The 7,651-nt window shown below is 43.8% G+C and overlaps 1 protein-coding gene across 4 annotated transcripts in view; it reads right to left on the minus strand.

Moving 5' to 3' along the window:
• Window positions 1-7,651, minus strand: part of prickle2b (prickle homolog 2b) — an 81,338-nt gene that overhangs the window by 26,872 nt on the left and 46,815 nt on the right. The gene's annotated exons all lie outside the window — the stretch shown is intronic.

A 7,651-nucleotide genomic window follows, 5' to 3' on the forward strand; every position in this document is an offset into this window, starting at 1 on the left:
ACACACACACACACACACACACACACACACACACACACACACACACACACACACACACACACACACACACACACACACACACACACACACACACACACACACACACACACACACACACACACACACACACACACACACACACACACACACACACACACACACACACACACACACACACACACACGAACTGGGGAACAGTAAGGTTAGTGTGGGATCAGTTAAAACTGTCCAAGGCAAGAGCGAAGGATAAGAAGACCCGAGCATCAATGAAGCCACTGTTCAAAAGGAGCAGACTGACTGGAGGAGCCACGAGGAAAATGAAAGGCTGGCAAGGATTCAGACATGAGAACGAGGACACACACTGAGGATACATATACACATGAAATAAGAACACATAGCATGCACAAAACATATCAACATGTGTGCACAAAGAAGGACGAGCTGTTGCTTTTTCAGCTCCATTTATGTGCGAGTGGCTCTGAATTAGCGGCACAGGCGTCGCTGGCGATAAACACAGCATTCATTCTCATGATCCATCTCGCAAACTCATCATCAGATTCCAACGTAAGTGAGGCATGGACATGTAGAAGACCACAGGAGAAGTAGTGGCCAAAGCCTGGTTTGAGTTAAAAGGCAAATAAGTGATCATCAGCATCAGTTCCCTTAAGAATATTCACACATGCTCACTGACTTGAAGCTATTTCATGGACAAAAAGAAAGAAAAAAAACAAACTTGTGGCCAGCTGCTGAAGTGTGGAACAGCTAATCACTGTGTATCATTCTTCTCGCCTCTGTTGCTGGGCTCCACATGTTACCACATTAACACACACTTTGGCCTGACAGAAAGAGATAGTGCAAACACATGATGCTGCAAAGTCACGCACTGGGCATGTGTGTGCCAAAAAGCACATGTGTGACACAAAAAAACATGCAAACAATTATATGAGAGTCTTTTTCAAGCTACTGTTTTTTTTCCAGAATTCATGCAAACCCATCAGCTATGGGTAGCACAACAGAGTGTGACATACTACTCTGCAAAAAGGCGATGTCGATATCCTCCATTTCTAATCACAGCACAGCACTGTAGCTCAAGTACGCTTGGTGCCTGCTCTGGCTCCTCTCTGGTATCTGTTGCAGAGTACCAGTCATTAGAGGAAACTCTGGACGGGAAAGGCTGCTCTGTGTGTGTGTGTGTGTGTCAGCTTGTGTGCATCTGCATGCCAAGACTGTGCCAGCCACAAGACTGATGCTGGCGTCAGAATGAATCACACTCAGTCTGCTATTCCTACCCTGCAGCACACCAAGAGGTTAGCTGAGAGAGGAAGACAGAGGAGAGGTAGATCATAAAAACAGATCATAAAAGCAACATCAATGGGTGATAGGCCGAGCGAGAGAGGGAAGCATAAAAGGTAGTGTGAAAAGCAGGAGAGCTTGTGATACAAAGCTTGAGAGGGAAAAACACGACGGGGAGATAGAGTATGCGGTATCACCAAGCCCATCCATCTACAGCCAAGCTACATGCCAATACATTCATGCACTCTCTAGATTTGACCTATGGATTTGTCTAATTGCTGATTCACCTCCCATTGTATGTAAACCGCCCAGTGGCATATTTAGAGGATACTGTTTACATTGCATGATGGATCAGACCAGTAGGGAATCTGACACAAGGCCGCTGTGATAGCATCAGTCAATAAATGGGCAGAATTTCAAGACACTCACAGTAGTCCCATTGGTTGCCTGCGGCCATCAGTTCAGGCCCAGTCACACCAGAAATTAAAACTAAATGTGGTGGAAAAATCTAGTAATTTCAATGGAATTGCTGCAATCAGTGGAGATGCAGCGCTCGTCTTTGAGGTGAGACGGAGAGTCCAACACAGAATAAGCCACTATAGCTCACTAGCTGTGTTGCGCCACCCCCTTGTATTTAACATCCTATGCCAGAGTATGACCTAATACACAAAATAAACAATTCGACATTTATTTACAGTTGATGATGGTACAACACACCTCTTGAATAAACTGTTTTTGTCATACATTTGCGCGCCCAAAATTCGATCACTCAAATAAAATGGCGGCAAATATAGTACATTATATAGTAAATAGAGGGATGGTTTTGGACACAGGCTGGCCATCTTCCTGGCTGGCTAGCATGTTAGCGGATAGCTCGTCAGCCACAGTACTTCACATACTAGTCTTGCAGAACTTCACTCTGCCATTCTCTGGTGTCGGCAGCCCTCAATCCCCCTGAGCCCTCAGTTAATATACGGCCAATAGCGGCTTCTAGCCTCAAAGCACACCCCTTAACACAGAGAGCTAGAGACAACCTGGCTCTGATCTATTGATCATGAACTATTTTGCATTTAACTGCTGTGGCTGACGCTGCACGTCCATCTGATCCTCCAAAGGCCACAGATCTTACCATGCATCGTGAACTCTATTGATTACACATACAAATCAACCGAGTACTTCAACAGATCCTTTTGGAACAGACTTTCATTTTCTCAAACAATATCTGATCAATGCTCGGGGTGAGTCAGCAGGTTTAAGCCAAAAATAATCACAAGCTTCACCCCATCTTAACTGGAAAATGAATAGATCGTTGTGTCGACTTAAACAATAGGTTCTAAAAATCTCTCACGTGTTGGGAAGCAGATATGAGAGCATCATTTATGATGACATAGCACAGATCTCGGGGTGCAAAAAGCACAGCCTGAACAACACATGAACCCCTCGCATCTGGGACACATTTAGTACCCATGTGCAATGTATTACATATTTCTGGAAAAGGAGCCACGCTCAAGTCTGTAATCTGTTGATGATGGGAGTTTATTCCCGTTGTTCATGGTTTCGTCTGTTGTGACCGCACCATGGTAAGCAAAGTTTTTCTGAAAGTAGCTGACACTGAATGAATTAGGGGTGAAGAGGGGGGCGAGGGGGGGCAGATAAGCTGGATAAAAAAAAACAGAGGTTTAGGAGAAGAGAACGTCAGATAAAAATGTTAAGAGTTGAAAGACTACAAAACTAATAGGCAAAAAAAAACAAACAATCCAAAGCAGCTCCTCCACTACCAGACTCTTCACACTCCCAGAATCCTCAGCTGCAAATGACTCTTTTAGAGCAGAGGGGTGAAATTCGTCACCCTCATGATCGGCAGGCTGGGTAAACTTTTAAGATCCTGTGTCAGCCTGCAAACTCTGATAATCACCTTGAGGAGTCCTGGCTACCTTGTTATCCTACTGACCTTCAACTGGAGGAGGATGCTGAAAGATGGTTAATGACTAGTTTTGGGCTACTTTAGAGTTAGATAATGTTTGTATGGTAAATATGAAGGTACCACTAGGAGACGCTTAGCTTAGTCCAAATGAAGAAAGGAAGCTAGATGTTTCTTTGTCCAAAGGCTAAAAAAAAAAGCTAACTAATTAGCATGTTGTATCCTGTTTTTTTAATCTGTACATAAACTGACGCGTTACCTGCCGTACCATTTCCTTGACAGAGTCGGGCTTGCTGTTCCCCCCAGTTTAAAGTAACCAACTCCCGGCTCTAGTCTCACATTTAACGCACAGACATGAAAGAGTCTCACCTAATTCTCGAAAAGAAAACGAATAAGCGCATTGCTGAAAATCTCGAACTACTTTGTAAGCTCGATAATCTATACTGCACATTATTCATAACGTATTCAAATAATGGCGTTCCTTTATTTATTCTAAAACACTACAGTAATTCTACCTTTCCATTTAACCATCACAATTGGAGATCGTATCCCTTCTTACATTTAAATCTTAGGATAACTAATCACAGAGACCATACACATATAATGTTCAGTTATTCTTGGTGAATAAATACTAAGTACTGGGAATGCTTCCAATAAAAGATTGCAGTTATTTTTCATCCATGATAGACAAAAGGAAGAGAAACAATGAGATGAGATGTCAATCTGAGAATTCAGCAATAGACTAAAACTGCATCAGTAATGTATTACTGTACCCATCTCTGCTGGAAAAAAAAGTTATAATTTCCTTGCAAAACATTTCTGAGTATACTGTTAATAATGAGCAAAAACAGTGAGAATTTATGAAGACTGCTAGGGTCTACCACTGACCCAAAGCCACATAAAATCCTAATGAGCTTTACACAAACCAAGAAAGACACAAGGACATGGTTTTAATAGACCTATAGTTAACATGAAGCTTAAAGATGGCTCGCCCAGCCCTCGTCTAAACCTCAGAGCAAACCTCAGTCAGCCTCTGTTCAGAGTCAGCACCCTATACTGGTGGCTCACTACCGTGTCCACGGGCTTTCTAGGCATCACGCTAAGCAGCCGAGCGGCGGTGAGGCTACTGGCCAAGCAGCCACTTGTTAGGTCTGTGGGGTTAGACAGCCACATCTGGTCTGCCTGCACCCACTTAGAGCCCCACCATGGTCTACTGTTCAGCCAGACCTCAGAGGTCAGACACACAACCAGGGAATGGGTGTGTGTGTACTGCAGTGTGTGTGTGTGTGTATAATCTAACCCTCCCATATATCATAGAGGAATAAGAATTGGATGTAAATTTAAAGCAGTTGTGCTCTGCCCTAAATAAATATAAGCTATTCATTCAAATGCAAGATTAAAGATTGCCACTTGAAGGATTTGGATTTATGTGGGCTGGGTCGGAGTAGAGGAGAATAAAAAGGAGCATGCAGGCATTGATGTAGAACCGGAGGTAAATTACTGCAGCTCTGTTTTACTCATTACGGAGAGATATGACAGGTTCTGTCCTTGAGCTCTTTCTCCTCCAACCACTTTGTCACAATGCCAACGCCTGCACTTGATGTCATACGTCTGCTGTAATGACAGATACCGGCAAGCAATAGCTTCATACGACGCTCTCAAGCTTGAAAATATGACAGAGAGCCCATCACTTCTGCATCTTAAAATCAGATGAAGGCTCCGATCATTGCTGCTGGGTAATTAGCGTGTGTGGTCGTGCCTGTGTGTTCCAAGTGTTTCACACCTTATCTGACGCTGTATGACACAAGTATAGTTACGGTAAAGAGATTACATCATGGCAGTGACAAAGACAGGGGTCGTCAGTATGTTTTTGTGTCTCCATCGGACTCACAGATGAGACGCGACTGTAACTGAGAGAAACAATTGCAACCCAAACATAATTACTAGGTCTGCTTCTTAAGCATCAATGATTCAAATCATCAATTGAGGAGCAAGCGATTTGTTGTCATTCAAATAAAACTGTACACAGAGGAACACAGGCAAACCGCATGGCGAGCTATTAACTTTTACAAACTGAGTCTCACAATGACCTAACTGAATAACGTTTTGGCTGAGAGCAGCCCTGCAGTGCTTTAGGGTTTTGTTAGGCTACTGAACTATGATCACAGACTTTTCATGTCTTTTACCGAGAGCAAATCTGATGTTTTCACGTCACAGATGATGATCAAATGAGTCACGCAAGTTGGATGCGAGACTTGGAATGTAGGCCGTATGTTTAGCCTATAATGGCTGCTGTCCAGTTGTGCTGGACTGGAGTGTTACCAGGCGGAGGCAGGGTCTGAAATTAGCTTTTTTCACTGCCTGCCGCTGAAAAGGCAAGTATTTTCTCGTCTGTCACTGAGAAATTTTAACTGCTGTTTTTTAAATCTGTGAGGGTACTGTGGACATGCCACACTTAAATGCGCCCGCCTATGTGCACAAATACACAACATTCTGCCAAGTTTAATATCTGCAGCAAGTATGCTGCATCCACACGAATACATTTTCATTTAACCAAATTTTTGAAACAAAAACGATTTCCGTCCACACGAGGGTTTCAGCATCGCTTGCAAAAGGATTTCTGTCCATACCAGCAAGCCTGAAAACGAATATCACTTGACTATTCACGTACAATGGGTATGCGGGTGCCGGTTTAAATAGGAAGTAGATTGGTTGCATTATAGTACTCTTTAATAATAAAAGGTCGTGCTTGATACTTAAGATCTTCATCTAAAATCTTCCTCTATAAACTCAAACAGACACATTTCGTGGAAAGTTTTAAAAGTTGTATTTTTCAAGAATCCCGCTGGACACGCTGCTCGCTAATGGCTCCAATAACAGCTACTTCCTTCACATTTCTGCAGTAGTAGAATTATAAAATGCAGAATTTAACTGCACAACAGCTGCTAGTATAGACAACAAGGCCAGTAATGCCTGTAATCCGTTATCCATGTTGAAATAATCACTGGTAGTTGATCGATAATCAAGGTCGTTGTTTGTTTTCTTCTGAAAAAGGGTCATGTGATAGGGGCGTTACGCGTCAGGGAAGGACACGTCGTGACTGCGAAGACCCAATCAAGTAGCGAACGTGGGTGTCTACATCATCGTTTTAAAATGTATGAGTTTATGCCCGTCCACAGTTTTTAAACTTAATAATCTGTTTTCGGTGCTCTAAAACTAAAGTTGGAGTCGAGCCGCTACTCCTTTGCGTCGAAAGGAGTCAGCTGAGGTGGTTCGGGCATCTAATTAGGATGCCTCCTGGACGCCTCCCACTGGAGGTTTTCCAGGCACGTCCAACTGGGAAGAGACCCCGGGGAAGACCCAGAACACGCTGGAGAGATTACATCTCCCAGCTGGCCTGGGAACGCCTCGGGATCCCCCAGAATGAGCTGGAACATGTTGCCGGTGAGAGGGAGGTCTGGGTCAGCCTACTTGGCCTGCTGCCACCGCGACCCGACCCCGGATAAGCGGAGGAAAATGGATGGATGGATGGATAAAACTAAAGTGGAACTGTGCTGCACTTCATTTGACTACCAATCAGCACTTACAGTATCTGGACTGCACTGTACTGGTGTGTTCTCATGTTCCTCTTATAAGAGGAAAAGAACAACATAAAAACAAACTGTTCAGAGCAGCAGGCTAAAGGCCAGGATTACTTTGTCATTCTAAAAATACCCTTTTATTTCACAGAATTGGAATCCGTCACTGCACAGATTGTGGACAATTAAGCCAGGAAGCAGGTGGTCGCTAATGTGTCATATCTAGGCAGACATCGAATCTGGCATCAGAAGATACATAAGCAAAGTATGGCATGTGCTGAGTTCAACTAAACTGTTATTATGAAGAATGCAAAATGGTGGCACTGAAGGAAGCAGCAGTCAAGGATGTGTTCCTCACAGCAGAGCATCGGCTGTCTGAAAGGGCGGTTCTGCCTTTTGTTTTTGACTTTGAAGTGCAAGGGTGTCTGATCTAAAAAAAAAAAAAAAATCCACGTGGTTGCATCTTTGTTTAATGTGGAATGTGACAGATTTGGGTTAAATAGGATGTTTGGAGGGCAGATGTATGCCATGTTTGTGCCTGCAGGTGCACATGAGAGAAATTGCCTTAGTGTGATTGGGAGTGGCTTTGTGATAATTGCAAGGGGAGAGAGCGAGATAGAGAGCACAGTCGAGATAAATAAAAGGACATGACTTAGAAGCAGAGATTCACTTCCCCATGGCTCCATCTCAGCGTCTTTCATTAGCCAAGACCACCCACCTGCCATGCTGCAGCACCCACCTGCCGCGCACGCGCACACACACACACACACACACACACACACACACACACACACACACACACACACACACACACACACACACACACACACACACACACACACACACACACACACACACA

This window comes from Anarrhichthys ocellatus, unplaced genomic scaffold (assembly GCF_004355925.1).
Source record: "Anarrhichthys ocellatus isolate YVR2014 unplaced genomic scaffold, GSC_Weel_1.0 scaffold1, whole genome shotgun sequence".
Classification (NCBI taxonomy): Eukaryota; Metazoa; Chordata; class Actinopteri; order Perciformes; family Anarhichadidae; genus Anarrhichthys; species Anarrhichthys ocellatus.